This window comes from Salvelinus alpinus, chromosome 9 (genome assembly GCF_045679555.1).
Source record: "Salvelinus alpinus chromosome 9, SLU_Salpinus.1, whole genome shotgun sequence".
NCBI classification, from domain to species: Eukaryota; Metazoa; Chordata; class Actinopteri; order Salmoniformes; family Salmonidae; genus Salvelinus; species Salvelinus alpinus.
Genome location: NC_092094.1, coordinates 78259039 through 78279064, shown reverse-complemented (window position 1 = coordinate 78279064; position 20026 = coordinate 78259039). Strand labels below are relative to the sequence as shown.

The 20026-nt window shown below is 45.0% G+C and overlaps 1 protein-coding gene across 3 annotated transcripts in view; it reads right to left on the bottom strand.

The window, feature by feature from the left end:
- Positions 1–20026, bottom strand: part of LOC139530676 (disks large-associated protein 2-like) — a 198242-nt gene that overhangs the window by 87959 nt on the left and 90257 nt on the right. For 2 of the 3 annotated variants that reach the window (XM_071327285.1, XM_071327287.1), the window contains exon 2: positions 17632–17664. The exons of the other annotated variant lie outside the window; for it this stretch is intronic. The gene's annotated coding sequence lies outside the window, so the exon portion shown is untranslated. The remainder of the gene's footprint in view (positions 1–17631; positions 17665–20026) is intronic. 3 annotated transcript variants of the gene reach the window in all.

Sequence of the window (20026 nt, the reverse complement as noted above, 5' to 3'; positions counted from 1 at the left end):
GCAACATCATCTAAAAATCATTTTTTATCCAAAATCATTGAAATTAATGATCACAAACGTTTAAATAATAACAGTGGGTCTAGTTATATGTGATAACAATGTATAGTGAGCAGTGAAATAACTATTGGTTTCCATTTGTGGTGACTGCTGACTGACATTAGGGATGAGATTAAATAGATCCTGGAATTTAGCCTGGTCTGGAGCAGGCTAGCTCCACAGAATAAATCTCCATGGTAATTTATACCATAACATATCCTCCTGCCCCCTATCCATCTTTAGTGCAACCGGATTACGGATCAATTGAGCCAGGATCACCAAGATATCCTGGCTTAATCCCTTATCCTAGTTTTGTGCAACAGGCCCCTGATATGGTTCTCAATTAGAGGCAGGTGGTTTTCATCTCCTCTGATTGAGAACCATATTAAGGTAGGTGGTTTCACATTGGTTGTCGTGGGTGGTTGTTTCCTGTGTCTGTGTTTGTTGCACCATACGGGACTGTATCGTTTGTTTGTAGTCAGTACTTGTTCGTTCGTTTGTTCTTCGTTACATGTAAGTTCGTAGTCCAGGTCTGTCTACTTCGTTTGTTGTTTTGTATTTTATTCAAGAGTTTTTCGTCTTCGTCTGTTTGTTGTAAATAAATAATATGTCGAACTACAACGCTGCATTTTGGTTCAATCCATGCTCCTCCTCGTCTGAGGAGGAGGAAGATGAAGAAGACCGTTACATTCAGGACCTAGAATTGATTGTGTTACAAAGCGGGATTCAAATGGATTGTCAACAATCTACAAAAAAGTGGAAGAATTTTTTTTTTTAATTTTGGGGAATAAATAAAAATGTATGACTAAAATATGATCATTGCATATAGTCAGGCCCTTTGTTTAGGCAAGCCTAAATTAGTTCTGGGGTAAAATTTGGCTTACAAATCACATAATAAGTTACATGGACTCACTCTGTGTGAAATAATAGGGAAAGGGGGATACCTAGTCAGTTTCACTTCCCCATTTAACCCAACCAATTTGAATAATAGGGGTTGACATGATTTTTGAACGACTAAACCTTCCTATGTACCCCATACATAGAACATGTGTAAGGTCCCTCAGTCAAGTATTGAAATTCCTGCACATATTCAACTACAAAGACCATGGAGCTTTTCGAAAGCCTCATAAAGAAGGGCAGTGATTGGTAGATGGGTAACAATAAATCAGACATTGAATACAGTATATCTTTAAGAATGGAAAAGTTAATAATTATGCTGTGGATTATATATTAAACCATCCAGACACATCAAAGATACAGTCATCCTTCTAAACGGAGCTGCAGGACAGGAATTAAACTTCTCACGGAGGTTATCATGAGGACATCGGTGATTTGAAAACAGCTACAGAGTTCAATGTCTGTGATGGTAGAAAAAAGAAGATGGATCAACAACATTATAGTGACTCCACAAAAATGACCTAAATGACAAAGTGAAAAAAGGAATACAAATATACAGAATAAAAATATTCCAAAACATGCATCTTATATGCAAAAGACACAAAAGTAATAGTGCAAAAAAACGAACAGCAAAGGAATACACTTTTTGGCCTAAACGCAAAGCCTTACAGTGCATTCGGAAAGTATTCAGACCCCTTGACTTTTTCTACATTTTGTTACATTACAGCCTTATTCTAAAATGTATTTAAAAAAAATGTCCCTCATCAATCTACACACAATACCCCATAATGACAAAGCAAAAACAGAAATATATTATTACATAGGTATTCAGACCCTTTGCTATGACACTCGAAATTGAGCTCAGGTGCATCCTGTTTCCATTGACCATCCTTGAGATGTTTCAACAACTTGATTGGAGTCGACCTGTGGTAAATTCAATTGATTGGACATGATTTGGAAAGGCACACACCTGTCTATATAAGGTCCCACAGTTGACAGTGCATGTCACAGCAAAAACTAAGCTGTGAGGTCAAAGGAAAGCTCCAAGACAGGATTGCGTCGAGGCACAGATCTGGGGAAGGGTACCAAAAAATGTCTGCAGCATTGAAGGATCCTTGAGGACCAAGGACACAGTGGCCTCCATTATCCATAAACGGAAGAAGTTTGGAACCACCAAGACTCTTGCTAGAGCTGGTCGCCCGGCCAAACTGAGCAATCGGAGAGAAGGACCTTGGTCATGGAGGTGATCAAGAACTCGATGGTCACTCTGACAGAGCTCCAGAGTTCCTCTGTGGAGATGGGAGAAACTTCCAGAAGGACAACCATCTCTGCAGCACTCCACCAATCAGGCCGTTATGGAAGAGTGGGCAGACGGAAGCCACTCCTCAGTAAAAGGCACATGGCAGCCCGCTTGGAGTTTGCCAAAAGGCAGCTAAAGGACACCCAGACCATGAGAAACAAGATTCTCTGGTCTGATAAAACCAAGATGGAACTCTTGGCCTGAATGCCAAGCGTCACGTCTGGAGAAAACGTGGCACCATCCCTACAGTGAAGCATGGAGGTGGCAGAATCATGCTGTGGGGATGTGGCAGGGACTGGGAGACTAGTCAGGATCGAGGGAAAAATGAATGGAGCAAAGTACATAGAGATCGTTGATGAAAACCTGCTCCAAAGTGCTCAGGGCCTCAGACTGGGCTGAAGGTTCACCTTCCAACAGGACAATGACCCAAAGCAAACAGCCAAGAAAACGCAGGAGTGGCTTCGGGACAAGTCTCTGAATGTCCTTGAGTGGCCCAGCCAGAGCCCGGGCATGAAACCGATCTAACATCTCTGGAGAGACCTGAAAATAGCTGTGCAGCGACGCTCCCCATCCAACCTGACAGAGCTTGAGAGGATCTGCAGAGAAGAATGGGAGAAACTGCCCAAAAACAGGTGTGCCAAGCTTGTAGCGTCATACACAAGAAGACTCGAGGCTGTAATCGCTGCCAAAGGGGCTTCAACAAAGTACTGAGTAAAGGGTCTGAATACTTATGTAAATGTGATATTTCCTTTTTTATATATATACATTTGCAAACATTTCTAAAAACCTCTTTTTACTTTGCCATTATGGGGTATTGTATGCAGATTGAGGAGGATTATTATTATTTTTTAAATCCATTTTAGAGTAAGGCTGTAACGTAACAAAATGTGGAAAAAGTCAAGGGGTCTGAAAACTTTCCGAATGCACTGTATGTTTGGGGCAAATCCATCACAACACATCACTGAGTATAACTGTCTCCTTAAATTAAGGCATGGAGGTGGCTGCATCATGGTATGGGTATGCTTGACATTGGAAAATACTGGGGAGTTTTTCAGGATAAAAAGGAATGGGATGGAGCTAAGCAAAGGTAAAATCCTAGAGGAAAACCTGCTTCAGTGTGCTTCACACCAGAGACTGGGAGAGAAATTCACCTTTCAGCAGGGAAATAACCTACAACATAAGGCCAAATCTACACTGGAGTTGCATACCAAGAAGACACTGAATGTATCTGAGTGGCCAAGGTACAGTTTCGACTTAAATCTGCTTGAAAATCTATGGCAAATGTGTTTCTAACATGTATTGACTCAGGGAACTGAATACTTATGCAACGACTATACTTTTTTTCCCTTAATTCTTTCACTTTGACATTAGAGTATTTTGTTTAGATAGTTGACAAAAAATTACAATTAAATAAATGTTAATCCCACTTAGTAACACAATCAAATGTTAAGAAACCCTATTGGTCTGAATACTTTTCCAAGGCACTGCATATCAATGAATTGGCGAGGGCACTTATTCTTTCAGACCTGGGCCCAAAAAAGGTCTAGTTGCCAAATACAAATTCCATCTACACATCATTTCCTTAGAGCACACAAAGAACTATTCCTACCTTTGCCTTAATATCAGCACCACAGGTACCTTCCACAAGGCTGTGAACAATCTGAGAGACAAGGCAAGAAGGGCCTTCTACGCCATCAAAAGGAACATAAAGTTCGACATCCCAATTAGAATTTGGCAAAAAACACTTGAATAGAACCCATTGCCGATGGTTATGAGATCTGTGCTCCACTCGCCAACCAAGAATTCACAAAATGGGAGAAACATCAGATTGAGACTCTGCATGCAGAATTCTGCAAAAACACCCTCAGTGTACAACGTAAAACTCAAAATAATGCGTGCAGAGCAGAATTAGGACGATACCCGCTAAAAATCCAAATCCAAAAAAGAGCAATTCAATTCTACAACCACCTAAAGGAAGCAATTCTCAAACGTTCCCTTACAAAGCCCTCACCTACAGAGAGATGAACCTGGAGAAGAGGCCCCTCAGCCAGTTGGTTCTGGAGCTCTGTTCACAAACAAAAACAAACCCCACAGAGCCCCAGGACAGCAACACTATTAGACCCAACATAAATCTAAAATAAAATTATTTGGCATATTCGATAGAATCAACCAAAAAACAGAGCAAACTGTAATGATATCTGGCTCTAAACCTGACTGACCTAAAATTAAGAAAAGCTTTGACTATGTACAGACTTGCTATCGAGAGTGGCCATCATAGGCAGACCTGGCTCTCGAGAGAAGACAGGTTATGTGCCCACTTCTCACAAAATGAGGTGGAAACTGAGCTGCACTTCCTAACCTCGTGTCATTTGCACCATCTTTGAGACACATACTGTACTTCCCACAGATCACACAGACCCATGAAGAATTTGGAAAAAAAAAAATTGTTAGGAGAAATACAACAGTGTGTGATCACAGAAGCAAGATTTGTGACTTGTTGCCATAAGAAAAGGGCAACCAGCAGAGCACAAACACCATTGTAAATACAACCAATATTTATCTGTTTATTTTCTCTTGTCACGTTTACTATTAATATTTGATAGTTTTTTTTCTCACTTAAGTTGATTGTCTTTCATTTACTTTGGCAATGTAAACATATGTTTCCCATGTCAATACATCCCTTTGAATTGAACTGAGAGGAGGGATTCTCTGTGTATCCTCTGTGTATCCAAGAGAATTCTCTTCGATTATAATCACAGCCGCATATATTCCCCCCCAAGCAGACACATCGATGGCCCTGAACAAACTTCATTTGACTCTATGTAAACTGGAAACCACATATCCTGAGGCTGCATTCATTGTAGCTGGGGATTTTAACAAGGCCAATCTGAAAACAAGACTCCCTAAATTCTATCCGGATATCGATTGTGCAACCAGGGTTGGTAAAACCCTGGATCATTGTTATTCTAACTTCCGCGACGCATATAAGGCCCTCCCCCGCCCTCCCTTCAGAAAAGCTGACCACGACTCCATTTTGTTGCTTCCAGCCTATAGACAGAAACTAAAACAGGAAGCTCCCGCGCTCAGGTCTGTTCAACGCTGGTCCGACCAATCTGATTCCACGCTTCAAGATTGCTTCGATCACGTGGACTGGGATAACATTGACGAATACGCTGATTCGGTGAGCGAGTTTATTAGCAAGTGCATCGGCGATGTCGTACCTACAGCAACTATTAAAACATTCCCAAACCAGAAACCGTGGTTTGATGGCAGCATTCGCGCGAACCTGAAAGCGCGAACCACTGCTTTTAATCAGGGCAAGGTGACCGGAAACATGACCGAATACAAACAGTGTAGCTATTCCCTCCGCAAGGCAATCAAACAAGCTAAGCATCAGTATAGAGACAAAGTAGAGTCGCAATTCAACGGCTCAGACACAAGAGGTATGTGGCAGGGTCTACAGTCAATCACGGATTACAAAAAGAAAACCAGCCCCGTAACGGACCAGGATGTCTTGCTCCCAGACAGACTAAACAACTTCTTTGCCCGCTTTGAGGACAATACAGTGCCACTGACACGGCCCGCTAACAAAACCTGCGGACTCTCCTTCACTGCAGCCAACGTGAGTAAAACATTTAAACGTGTTAACCCTCGCAAGGCTGCAGGCCCAGACGGCATCCCAGCCGCGTCCTCAGAGCATGCGCAGACCAGCTGGCTGATGTGTTTACGGACATATTCAATCAATCCTTATCCCAGTCTGCTGTTCCCACATGCTTCAAGAGGGCCACCATTGTTACTGTTCTCAAGAAAGCTAAGGTAACTGAGCTAAACGACTACCGCCCCGTAGCACTCACTTCCGTCATCATGAAGTGCTTTGAGAGACTAGTCAAGGACCATATCACCTCCACCCTACCTGACAACCTAGACCCACTCCAATTTGCTTACCGCTCCAATAGGTCCACAGACGACGCAATCGCAACCACACTGCACACTGCAGTGCGTCCATCTGGACAAGAGGAATACCTATGTAAGAATGCTGTTCATCGACTACAGCTCAGCATTTAACACCATAGTACCCTCCAAACTCATCATCAAGCTCGAGGCCCTGGGTCTCGACCCCCCCTGTGCAACTGGGTACTGGACTTCCTGATGGGCCGCCCCCAGGTGGTGAGGGTAGGTAACAACATCTCCACTCCGCTGATCCTCAACACTGGGGCCCCACAAGGGTGCGTTCTGATTCCTCTCCTGTACTCCCTGTTCACCCACGACTGCGTGGCCATGCACGCCTCCAACTCAATCATCAAGTTTGCAGACGACCCTACAGTGGTAGGCTTGATTACCAACAACGACGAGACGGCCTACAGGGAGGAGGTGAGGGCCCTCGGAGTGTGGTGTCAGGAAAATAACCTCACACAACGTCAACAAAACAAAGGAGATGATCGTGGACTTCAGGAAACAGCAGAGGGAGCACCCCCCTATCCACATCGACGGGACAGTAGTGGAGAGGGTAGTAAGTTTTAAGTTCCTCGGCGTACACATCACGGACAAACTGAAATGGTCCACCCACACAGACAGCGTGGTGAAGAAGGCGCAGCAGAAATTCAGCTTGTCACCAAAAGCACTCACAAACTTTTACAGATGCACAATCGAGAGCATCCTGTCGGGCTGTATCACCGCCTGGTACGGCAACTGCTCCGCCCACAGCCGTAAGGCTCTCCAGAGGGTAGTGAGGTCTGCAATACGCATCACCGGGGGCAAACTACCTGCCCTCCAGGACACCTACACCACCCGATGTCACAGGAAGGCCATAAAGATCATCAAGGACAACAACCACCCGAGCCACTGCCTGTTCACCCCGCTATCATCCAGAAGGCGAGGTCAGTACAGGTGCATCAAAGCAGGGACCGAGAGACTGAAAAACAGCTTCTATCTCAAGGCCATCAGACTGTTATTAAACAGCCACCACTAACATTGAGTGGCTGCTGCCAACATACTGACTCAACTCCAGCCACTTTAACAAAGTCACATTTTATGGAAAAATGTATCACTAGCCACTTTAAACAATGCCACTTTTATATGTTTACATACCCTACATTACTCATCTCATATGTATATACTGTACTCTATACCATCTACTGCATCTTGCCATCTTGAGGTAATACATGTATCACTAGTCACTTTAAACAATGGCACTTTTATATGTTTACATACCCTACATTACTCATCTCATATGTATATACTGTACTCAATACCATCTACTGCATCTTGCCTATGCCGTTCCCATCACTCATTCATATATGTTTATGTACATATTCTTCATTCCTTTACACTTGTGTGTATAAGGTAGTTGTTGTGAAATTGATAGGTTAGATTACTCGTTGGTTATTACTGAATTGTCGGAACTAGAAGCACAAGCATTTCGCTACACTCACATTAACATCTGCTAACCATGTGTATGTGACAAATACAATTTGATTTGATTTGATTTGAACGTGCAATTCTTCCATGAGACGGATTTATCCTCACACATTCGTCATGCTGCGCTCACATTGAGCTTGGATTTCATGACATGATATTTTAGGCAATGTCGGCTATCGAGCCACAGCAATGACTTGCTGCCTGTGAACTCTCTTCTTACCGTGGTTACTTTGGAGCAGAAATGGGAAGGAATGATATGTAGCAAGTGGCTAGTCTTCCCTGGGTGGTCTAGAGGTTTGTTTTACAAGTATTTGCTCAGACACCATCAATTTTGCTTCATAACTGACCTCAGTACAAATTGTACAAGAAATAACTCAGAAATGAGGGGAAAAGTGCTGCAGAAATTGTTGTGTTGGGAGCAAACTGGGCTGAGAGCAGAGAAAGAGAGAGACGTTGCTTAGTTGACGATAAGGCTGGAGAGTGGGTCTGCCTTCCTGCGCCTGGTAAAAACTGCTTGCAGTTTTAATGGCATGTTTGCTTAATCCACTTCACTGGGCTGCTGGAGGCAATCTTTAGACGTTACTTTTTTTCTAAGATGGCTGTTGGTGACACAAAGCCCCTGCATTGCCATACTCAGAGATGCTAAGCCCTGGCAATGTTGTGTTCTGCTCAGAGCTGTGAAATTCACAGAAATCCACTGGTACTCTATCCACTGGACCTGTTTAATTACTACGGCTCAGACCTAGCCTTCACAGGGCCTACTGAAACAGGGCATGTGTACAGTATTGTTGTATTGGCTATGCTGTTGTTGCTATCTACAGTCCCATCCCATTTTATCCTGGTCTATAATGGGCATTGACCTTCGGCTGCAGCCTGGCACACGTCATGCCCGTCTAGTCTCTAAACAATTTAAATGTTTTTTTGAGATAAAAAAAATCCATGCTGCCCAATTCAATATGGAACAATGTTTTCTGGGCTCAGGGGGAACATGCATTAGGGCTTAATTCTATTACCAGGAGCTCCAGCACCCCCGTAATGCCTCGTGGGGCAAGAGCATACAGTAAAATGGTCTCCCAGAATGAAATTAGACTGGTGGTATTCAAGCTTTTCAGGTGGGTCCGAATTTTTTCCGCAATCATATCTGGGGACCCCATTTTTTCAGCAATAATTTCTTGCGACACCACCTCAACCCAAATATAATGACACAACCATAGTCATTAAATTTTGATTTTTACATCAACAAATAACCTTTCATTACATTTTCATCTGTTATCAAAATAAAAAGAAACCAATAAATATATTTACTCAATTAAATTAATTCTTCAAATTCTTTTTCTCAAAAAAGTTTGAATATTGTCCCATATAATAATCTGGACTATTAATTTCTTGTTCCCCAAAAATACATTATAACTATCATTTTCGCAACCCCACTACAGTTCCCTCGCAAACCAGACTTTGAATACCAATTAATTTGGTAGGTAGACCCATAGAGCATATAAATATGAGTTATATTTTGTTGTTCTGGGATGGAAAATGTTCCAACAATATGAATTTACTTTCTGATATGGGATACTGAATTGCAGTATATTGCATCGCCATATGAGAAACTGAAGAGCCCACAGCAGGCTATCATGTCCCTGTCACGATCGTCGTAATAATATTCAGACCAAAGCGCAGCGTGAAATCGGTTCGACGGGACTGGACGCCGTGCCTGGACTGGACATCTGTGCAGAGGAAGGCTCCTGCCATGGAGCGGTACTGGACGCCGTGCCTGGACTGGGCACCGGCGCAGAGAAAGGCTCCGGCCTTGGAGCAGGACTGGACGCTGTGCCTGGACTGGACGTCAGCGCCGAAGAAGGCTCCGGCCTTGGAGCGGGACTGGATGCCATGCCTGGACTTGGCACCCCGGCGCAGAGGAAGGCTCCGGCCTTGGAGCGGGACTGGACGCCTTGCCTGGACTGGACATCGGCGCAGAGGAAGGCTCCTGCCATGGAACGGGACTGGACGCCGTGCCTGGACTGGGCACCGGCGCAGAGGAAGGCTCCTGCCATGGAGCGGGACTGAACGAAATACCTGGACTGGGCACCGGCGCAGAGGAAGGCTCCGGCCTTGGAGCGGGACTGGACGCCTTGCCTGGACTGGACATCGGCGCAGAGGAAGGCTCCGGCCTTGGAGCGGGACTGGACGCCGTGCCTGGACTGGGCACCGGCGCAGAGGAAGGCTCCTGCCATGGAGCGGGACTGGACGCCGTGCCTGGACTGGGCACCGGCGCAGAGGAAGGCTCCGGCCTTGGAGCGCGACTGAACGAAATACCTGGACTGGACGTCGGCGCCGAAGTAGGCTCCGGCCTTGGAGCGGGACTGGACGCCGTGCCTGGACTTGGCACTGGCGCAGAGGAAGGCTCCGGCCTTGGAGCGGGACTGGACGCCGTGCCTGGACTGGGCACTGGCGCAGAGGAAGGCTCCTGCCATGGAGTGGGACTGGACGCCGTGCCTGGACTGGGCACCGGCACAGAGGGAGGCTCCTGCCCCGGAGCTAGATTGGACGCCATGCCCGAACTTGGCCCCGACGCAGAGAAAGGCTCCGGCCTTGGAGCTGGACTGGACGCCTTGCATGGAAGCTCCGGACCGTTGACCCTCGCTGGTGGTTCCGGACCGTGGACCGTCGCTGGTGGATCCGGACCGTGGACCGTCGCAGGAGGTTCCGGACCGTGGACCGTCGTAGGAGGTTCCGGACTGTGGACCTTCGCAGGAGGTTCCGGACTGTGGACCGTCGTAGGAGGTCCCGGACTGTGGACCGTCGTAGGAGGACCCGGACTGTGGACCGCCGTAGGAGGTCCCGGACTGTGGACCGTCGTAGGAGGTCCCGGACTGTGGACCGTCGTAGGAGGTTCCGGACTGTGGACCGTCGTAGGAGGTTCCGGATTGTGGACCGTCGCAGGAGGTTCCGGACTGTGAACCGTCGCCGGAAGCTCTGGACTGTGAACCGTCGCCGGAAGATCTGGACTGTGAACCGTCGCCGGAAGATCTGGACTGTGAACCGTCGCCGGAAGCTCTGGACTGTGAACCATCGCCGGAAGCTCTGGACTGGGAACCGTTGCCGGAAGCTCTGGACTTTGGACCGTCGCCGGAAGCTCTGGACTGGGGACCGTCGCCAGAAGCCTGGTGCGTGGAGCTGGCACAGGTGGCACCTGACTGGTGACACGCACTTCAGGGCGAGTGCAAGGAGCAGGCACAGGACGCACCGGACTGGGGAGGCGCACTGGAGGCCTGGTGCATGGAGCCGGCACAGGTGGCACCGGACTGGTGACACGCACTTCAGGGCAAGTGCGAGGAGCATGCACCGGACGTACCGGCTTGGGGAGACGCACTGGAGGTCTAGTGCGTGGAGCAGGCACAGGTGGCACCGGACTGGTGACACGCACTTCAGGGCAAGTGCGAGGAGCGGGCACAGATCGTACCGGACTGGGAAAGCGCACTGGAGGCCTGGTGCGTGGAGCCGGCACAGGTGGTACCGGACTGGTGACACACACGTCAGGGCAAGTGCGAGGAGGAGACACAGGACGTACTGGGCTGTGAAGGTGTAGAGCCGGCACACATGGTACTGGACAGATGACACGCTCCTCAAGGCGAGTGCGGAGAGCTGGCGCAGGACGTACTGGGCTGTGGAGGCGTACTGGAGACCTGGTGCGTGGAGCCGGCACAGTTTTTACCAGACTGCTAGCACGCTCCTCAGGACGAGTACGGAGAGCTGACTCAGGTGGCATCAAACTAATAACACACTCCTTAGGGCGAATGTCGTGCATCATACACCAACATAACTACTCTCTCATTTCTCTCTCCTCCAATTTCTCCATCAACTCACTGACGGTCTCTGACTCTCTCCGTTCACTCTCCTCCAATTTCTCCATCTTCTCCCAGATTGGCTCTGGTTCACTCCTCGGCTCTTTGGACTTTCGTTGTGGCCGCGAACCCGGCGTCGTCGCTGTTTTCCCTTCTTTCCTTGCGTCTGCTTCCAAGGAAGGCTTTCGTGTCCTCCCATTATTTCCTCCCAAGTCCAGGATATCTTCTCCTCCTTGATCTCCTCCCAACCCCAGGATACCTTCTCCTCCTGGGCACGCTGCTTGGTCATGGTGTGGTGGGATCTTTTTTCACGATTGTCTTATTAACATTCAGACCAAAGCGCAGCGTGAAATCGGTTCGACATTTTATTAGAAGTGAACCGCACAAAAAAACAATAAAGAGCAAACGACACGTGAAGCTATGGAGTGCTCACAGGCAACTACACATTAACAAGATTCCACAAAAAAACTGTGGGGAAATGGCTGCCTAAATATGATCCCCAATCAGAGACAACGCTAAACAGCTTCCTCTGATTGGGAACCATACCAGGCCAACATAGAAATAAAACAACCTAGATTACCCACCCTAGTCACACCCCGACCTAACCAAAATAGAGAATAAAAAGGCTCTCTATGGTCAGGGCGTGACAGTCCCCCACCCCTTGGGAGCATGGACGTTATGAACATCCTGCTACCTTATTATTACACCATATATTTCACATCCGCTGCAATTACCCTTACATTGATTTTTGGAACAATAAAAAAATATATGCACCATATGATTAATCCAGCAGAGACCTCGAGAAGTCACCTATAGGTAATGCACAACTCAAGCCCCTAAGAACAACAGCTTCCAAAAAATGTACTCCCCTTATGCCAATTTCTTTGGTTCATTGGTTAATACATGTTTTTTTAAAGTACACACAAGCCTACTGTGGATGTTGTTTCACCCAATATTGTAAATATGTAAATAGTAAATATGATGCTATATGTGGAGATCTACTAACAGCGATGATCTCTTCAATATGAGGGATTTGTGCATCATTGACTGTGTGGGCTGATGAGTGTTGCTCTGAGGCCAGGTCATGACGCTTCAAAGACTCCAGACTCTGCTCTTATCCCTCCTGCCATTTACACACAGTGACATGCTCATTTGGGTCTCGACATGAGGCTCCCCCTCTCGCTCTCTGTTTCTCTCTATGTTTCTCTCTCTCTGTTTCTCTCTCTCTCTCACTGTCTCTCTCTCTCGGGGTTCTCTCTATCTGTTTCTATTTGTTTCTCTGTTTCTCTCTCCCTTTTATTCTCCTCATTGTCTCTCTTTCTCACTATCCCTCGTTTTCTCTCTGTCTAACCCCCCTTCTCTCTCATCAGTGACCTGCCTGCCTTAACAACCCCAGTTGTCTTCCTGCCTCCCTGTGATGCCCACAGCATACCAAACCACGTACCCACCCACACCTCCACTCAGTCAGTCAATAGCCTCAGAAGGTCCTAAGTAAATGCCATATTTTATTTCTAAGTGCACTATCCTATTATTATAAAAAGAGCATGTTGAATACTGACTCACCTCCAGAGCTGTAGCATAGGCTACACTCTACACAGCCTATACCCATAGTGCTCTAGTATTTCATATTATCCCTTAGTTCTGGAGGCCTTTTCTTTTAATACTCCTAGGTATCCGATTAAAAGCAAATTCAATTACTCACTTGCCCTACATTCCTGTTGTTGACAGCAGGAAAACAATGTGGTCTGAAATGAAAATGACCCTTTCCTTTGTATGAATGAAAGCATGTTTGCTAACTCATTATGGTCTCTAGGTCTTAAAAAGACCAATTTGAAGCTCATGTTTTCTTTTTCCCCCTCCACAAAACAAATCATTTTCAGACAGCTGGGCCAGTAATGTATTTCCATTTATTCATCGACCTACATGAGTGTGCAGTATTATTGAAATGGTCCATCTTGTTTAGGTCATCTCATAGCTTATTTGAATATAAATTCAGGTCCCGGCACATTTCACCAGACTAACTACCCCACAGAAGATGTCATTTGAGTTTTTGTGGATGGAAAACCCTAGTTAACAGTGGCTTTCCTGCACCTTGAGATATCCCCAACGGAAACGGCTGAGTATGAAAACAACAACATTTTATTCAAATTTGCATCTCTTTATCGCCACTTTTTTTTGAAGCATAAACACTTCTAAACTGCACAGTTCCCTGTGGACCTTGAAAGAGTTTTGGATCCCAACCTGGGGCCCTTGTGTCAATCCCTGGTATTACCCTGTGAGTAACAGAGTAACATAGAGTGATGATGAGCTCCCGAGGGACACAATCTTAGCTGTAAATCCATCTGATCAACACCGGGTATGATAGGAGATGGACGATGAAAAGCCCACAATCCCTCTGGATCAAGGGGACACATGACAGAAGATATGGCGCCTCTCTGCTTGCTCTATGGTGTGAACTATAGCATGTTGATTTATCTCAACAAGATAAAGCCTGCCAGCATTCCCTTCCTGTCCAGGGGCTTTGGCTTTCTCCGATGGCGTTTTTGGATGATGTCACTGTTTATTGTGTGTGTGTGTTAGGGCTGTTGCTCATGGCTCAGCACTCGGTGCATAAGCATGGAGATAATATGTGCATGTTGTCAGATTACCTGGAGGGCATCAAGCTCCCTCGCACATCCTCTAACGCTTCCACTCGCTCTCACTCTTTCTCGCTCACCCTTTCTCTCTCACGCTTACTCTCTCCCTCTCACTCTGACTAACACGTCCTCCAGGCTGTGGGGGTCTAGGGGGACATCCGTCTCTTTGTGGCCTTGTGGCCCAGTGGCCCTCAGAGGCAATGAGCAGTGACATGAGCAGCCTGACTCTGGAGCATCAAGCCTGCTTGGAGCTCAAAATAAAGGCCCGGATGATCTGTTCCCTTCTGCCCGGTCCGGCCCCCAACTGTCCCTTCTGGACGCTCTCTCCCCTGACACTGAAGGAAGGTCACACTATCCTCCTCCACTGGCTCACCACGAGGGTGCGTCCTTTCTCCTCTGTTGTTTGTACTGTATAGCAATGGTTGTCAGAGTAATCACGACTCTAGGCATATCATTTAGTTTGCAGATAACTCGGTTATCGTGAGTCTATCACAGGATGAAGAGGTTGAGGAGTTTGTTGGCTGGTGGCCCAGTGGTGGAGGAGTTTGGTGGCTGGTGGCCCAGTGGTGGAGGAGTTTGGTGGCTGGTGGCCCAGTGGTGGAGGAGTTTGGTGGCTGGTGGCCCAGTGGTGGAGGAGTTTGTTGGCTGGTGGCCCAGTGGTGGAGGAGTTTGGTGGCTGGTGGCCCAGTGGTGGAGGAGTTTGTTGGATGGTGTGACCACTCCTATTTAGAACGTATTACTTAATGTCAAGAAAACCAAGGATATGGCTATTGATTTCCGGATGAGCTCCCTGCCACCAATACAGACTCTGATTGATGGATACCCAGTGGAGATTGTATTAATCAACAAAGGCCTGTAACTAGGCCACTAAGGAACATTCAATGTCATCTTGGTAAGCAACTCCAGTGTATCTTTGGCCTTGTGTTTTTTGTTACTGCTGAAAAGTGAATTTGTCTCCCAGTGTCTGTTGGAAAGCAGATTGAAGCAGGTTTTTGCTTATGCTTAGCTCCATTCCGTGTCTTTTTATCCCCCCCCAAAAATGACCTAGTCCTTGCTGATGACAAGCATACCCATAACATGATGCAGCCACCACTATGCTTGAAAATATGAATGATTCTCAGTTAGTGGTACTCAGTGATGTGTTGTGTTGGATTTGCCCCAAACATACCTCTTTGTATTCAGGTCATAAAGTTAATTTCTTTGCCATTTTTTGCAGTTTTACTTTAGTTCCTTATTACAAACAGGATGCATGTTTTGGATTTCTTTTCTGTCATTTAGATTAGTATTGTGTAGTAACTACAATGTTGTTGATCCATCCTCAGTTTTCTCCTATCACAGCCATGAAACTCTGTAACTGTTGGCCTCTTGGTGAAATCCCTGAGCGGTTTCCTTCCTCTCCGGCAGTTAGGAAGGACGCCTGTATTTTGGTAGTGACTGGGTGTATTGATACACCATGCAAAGTGTAATTAATAACTTCACTATGCTAAAAGGGAAATTCAATGTCTGCTTTTTTGTTTTTTTTACTCATCTACCATTAGGTGGTCTTCTTTGCGAGGATTTGGAACACCTCCCTGGTCTTTGTGGTAAATCTGTGTTTGAAATTCCCTGCTCGATTGAGGGACCTTACAGATAATTGTATGGGTGGGGTACAGAGATGAGGTAGTCATTAGAAAATGATGTTAAACACTATTATTGCACACAGACAGAGTCCATGCAACTTATGTGACTTGTTAAGCAAATGTTTACTCCTAAAAAAAATTAAAACATCATTCCACTTTGACATTATGGGTGTAGGCCAGTGACACAAAATCTCAATTGAATCCATTTAAAATTCAGGCTGTAACACAACAAATTGTGGAAAAATTCAAGGGGTATGAATACTTTCTGAAGGCACTGCACATTAAAATGTTTCTGCCATTTCTTGATTTCATACTTCTCAATTCCACCGGAGCAAAAGAGGTAAAAGCTCTTATGCCTTGTCAGATCTACTATTTGGATGTTTTTGCTTTCGACATATCTTTGTATGCCTACATGGTGTGCAGTTGTACAAGTAGGAAAACAGACAGACAGGTAGACAAAATGTGATACAGCAACATACATTTTCAGTGAGCTGGTTGGATGAAGCAATGACAGGATAATGAATAGCACAAACTTTCACATACAGTGATGGGAATAATGACACAAAAGCACTCCAAAAATCAAAGCCTAATGCATGCAGACCTTTCATAAAGACCATTAAAGGGGAAATCTGCAGTTTAAACAACAACAAAGCTACACCCCGCCACTGATTTGGTAAGCAGCTGAGGGATAGGGCTGGAGAAATGTAACCACTCTCATAGACAGAGCTATAGATGCAAGAACTGACCATCCATTAGATTAAAATTAAAGTTTAAACCTAAACCATGTTTTGAGGCAAAACAATTACATTGTTTACAAACTCATTTGGAGTGTGATGGAATATGACAGTTGAACTAAGATCATGAGGCATTTATAAGTAATTTTATTATTAAAGACTAATTAACACTATTTCTAAATAAAAACAAATTGACGTAGCAGACGCAGATTTCCCCTTTAAGATGAGGGATGACATCAGCTGTGCCTTGGTAAAGTAACTGCCCAGTGTTTCCAGATTTCTAGGAAAAATGACCTGTAATTGCTTACAATATGAGTGAAAGAGTTTTCCTTCCAAAATATCTAAATTAAGTATGTTAAAAGGCCGCTTTTCTGTGTTGGAATGGTGTGGGTGTACCCCAACAACAAAATGGTGTGGCCTTATACTGGTAATTAAAAATATTAACGCAAGTAGATTGCTGATTGGCCACCTCATCCTCCTCTAGACCACTTATTAACCAGCTCATCCTGCTCAGGGAGGTGACATCATGTTCTATGAGGAGATAGTAAGCATTTTTGAAATGGCCTGTTTGAAATGTTTGTTTTTTAAAGTATTTTTTCTCCAATTTATGATTTGACCACAAATACGAGTATAGGACGAGTCAACAGCATTATTTGAATATGAGTTAACAGAATATGAACTTTTAAAGTGAGATTTCCACAGGGCAGTTACTTTAAGATGGCTTCCACTTCAAGAATGAGGATTTCTAAATGTCAGCCAATGAAAGGGGTACCGGTATATAAGAAGAAGAGGCTCAACGACTGAGAAGCTTTTAAACATCCAGTAACATCTAATATGTCTGTTAACAAGACATTAGATCAGCCCCCCAGCACATATCTCCCCAATGATTAGTTAGTGATGAAAAGCAGTTCTGACAGAATGGTTCATCTATCCTACTGGGTGTGCGGCATTTGTTCCAGCCCAGCACTAACACATCTGTTTCAAATACTGTAATCAACTAATCACAGTTATTAGTCTGAACCTGTAGCTGAATCAAGTGTATTAGTGCTGGGCTACAACTGCTCCAGACCATGATTCCCTGTTCCCTCCCTTCTAACACTGCATAAACCTGCATTATGACAGAAGCTTTGAACGGCGAGGCACACTCACCTTCTGGCTCACCACACAGTGTGCACTGTGATTCTACAGACCAAGAGAGAACCAAGAGAGACAAGAGCACATTGTTACCATCAGATACTGTGCATGTGGTCAAGATGAGATAGAACAGTGCGATGGCATTGATTTGAGTGGCTGGTCAATTCATAACTCATTGATCAAACAGCGTTACAACAAGAGCACAACATACAAGGACAGCATTTTCAAGTGTTTTTTTTTTAACCAGTTTTGTTACCATAGAAACTCAGCAACCATGCATAATATATAAGGAGAGAGATAAGGAGAGATGTGAGTACCCACATAGATGATATGATGGTAGCATTGTAGAGACAGCAATCAAAGTAAAAAGCACAATATAGATTTATCACTGCCACTACCATTGAATACAATGGCAAAACAACAGACAGGCAACCCAACGCTCATCTCAAAATAGAAACATAATAATGAATATTGATTTACATCCACGTGCTATCAATCATTTATACCCTTTGTATTAGGCCCCCTCTTGAGGAGTGTCAAAATGCCACCTTCCATTATGCCACAGTATGATTACCATGCAAACACAAGCATTAGTTTTAGTGTGTTTATAGCTTTACAAAAGCATGTAAATTAGTTTGATAGGGCAGTATTTGTAATTACAATTGTTTATCTTTCTCCTCCTAAAGCATACAGTGGATAAGTACCCTACGGTGGCTGTGTGTGTGTGTGTGTGTGTGTGTGTGTGTGTGTGTGTGTGTGTGTGTGTGTGTGTGTGTGTGTGTGTGTGTGTGTGTTTTATTTTGACAGGGAGTCATGCTAAGACCAAGGTGTCTTTGACAGATGAGCCCTGTATTTACATCAATACACATCAATACTGTGTACATTACACACATCAATGCATGAACGTGTGTTTTGGTCTCCTGAGTGGCGCAGCGGTCTAAGGCGCTGCATCTCAGTGCTAGAGGCGTCACTACAGAACCTGGTTTGATCCCGGGCTGTATCACAACCGGCCGTGATCAGGAGTCCCATAGGGCGGCGCACAATTGGCCCAGCGTCGTCCGGGTCAGGTGATGGTTTGACCGGGATGGGCCGTCATTGTAAAATAAGAATTTGTTCTTAACTGACTTTCCTAATAAAAGTTAAATAAAAATAACACAAAAAATGAAAACCAAAACACATTCATAGAAAATACACATTCTTTAGTTTAATCAGCCTTTTGAATTGCCCTAGAGGCACCAATTCATAACATTTTTGAGAGCTTTGCTGATTATTCTACAAGTAAGGTGCAAAAAAACTAAAAGCAAATTTACCTAACTTAGTAGAGATCAAAGGGATCTCCAGAGTTAGTCAGCCCTGAGACTGGGTCGTGTATTTCGTACGTCTGTAAGTTAACAAAGAAGTAAGGTACGGCGGAGGTTTATGCAGGTGGGCTTTATATAGAAAAAGAGTGTAATGCATTGATCTACAGACTTTAAAGAGGGCCGGGCTACTTTCTGATACAGAATGCAGTGATGTGTACTGAACCTATCACCCGTAATAAAGCATAGTTCGCTATGATAAACTGTGTCCAAAGGCTTCAATAGAGTGACAGCTGCCTTCATATAGACAATATCGCCATAGTCTATAACCGGTATGAATGTTGACTGAATTATGTGTTTTCTGCTATTAAATGAAAGGCATGAACTACTCCTATAAAAGAAGGCCATTTTAATTTCAAATGTCTTACCTAACTCATCAACATGCTTTTTGAAAGATAGCTTTTTGTCAATACAGATTCTTAGAAGTGGAGACACGATTGATGAGCGCACCAACCAATGTGCATACAGTGCATTCAGAAAGTATTCAGACCCCTTGACTTTTTCCACATTTTGCTACATTACAGCCGTCCCAGACGGGACGCTTGGCATTCAGGCCAAAGAGTTAAATCTTGGTTTCATCAGACCAGAGAATATTGTTTCTCATGGTCTGAGAGTATTTAGGTGCATTTGGCAAACTCCAAGCGGGCTGTCATGTGCCTTTTACTGAGGAGTGATTTCTGTCTGGCCACTCTTCCTGAAAAGACTGATCGGTGGAGTGCTGCAGAGATGGTTGTCCTTCTGGAAGATTTTCCCATCTCCACAGAGGAACTCTGGAGCTCCTTCAGAGTGACCATCAGGTTCTTGATCACCTCCCTGACCAAGGCCCTTCCCTCCGATTGCTCAGTTTGGCCTGGCAGCCAGCTCTAGGAAGAGTCTTGGTGGTTCCAAACTTCTTCAATTGAAGAATGATGGAGGCCACTGTGTTTTGGGGACCTTCAATGCAACAGAATTTGTTTTGGTGTTCTTCCCCAGATCTGTGTCTCGACACAATCCTGTCTTGGAGTTCTACGGACAATTACTTCGCCCTCATGGCTTGGTTTTTTCTCCAACAT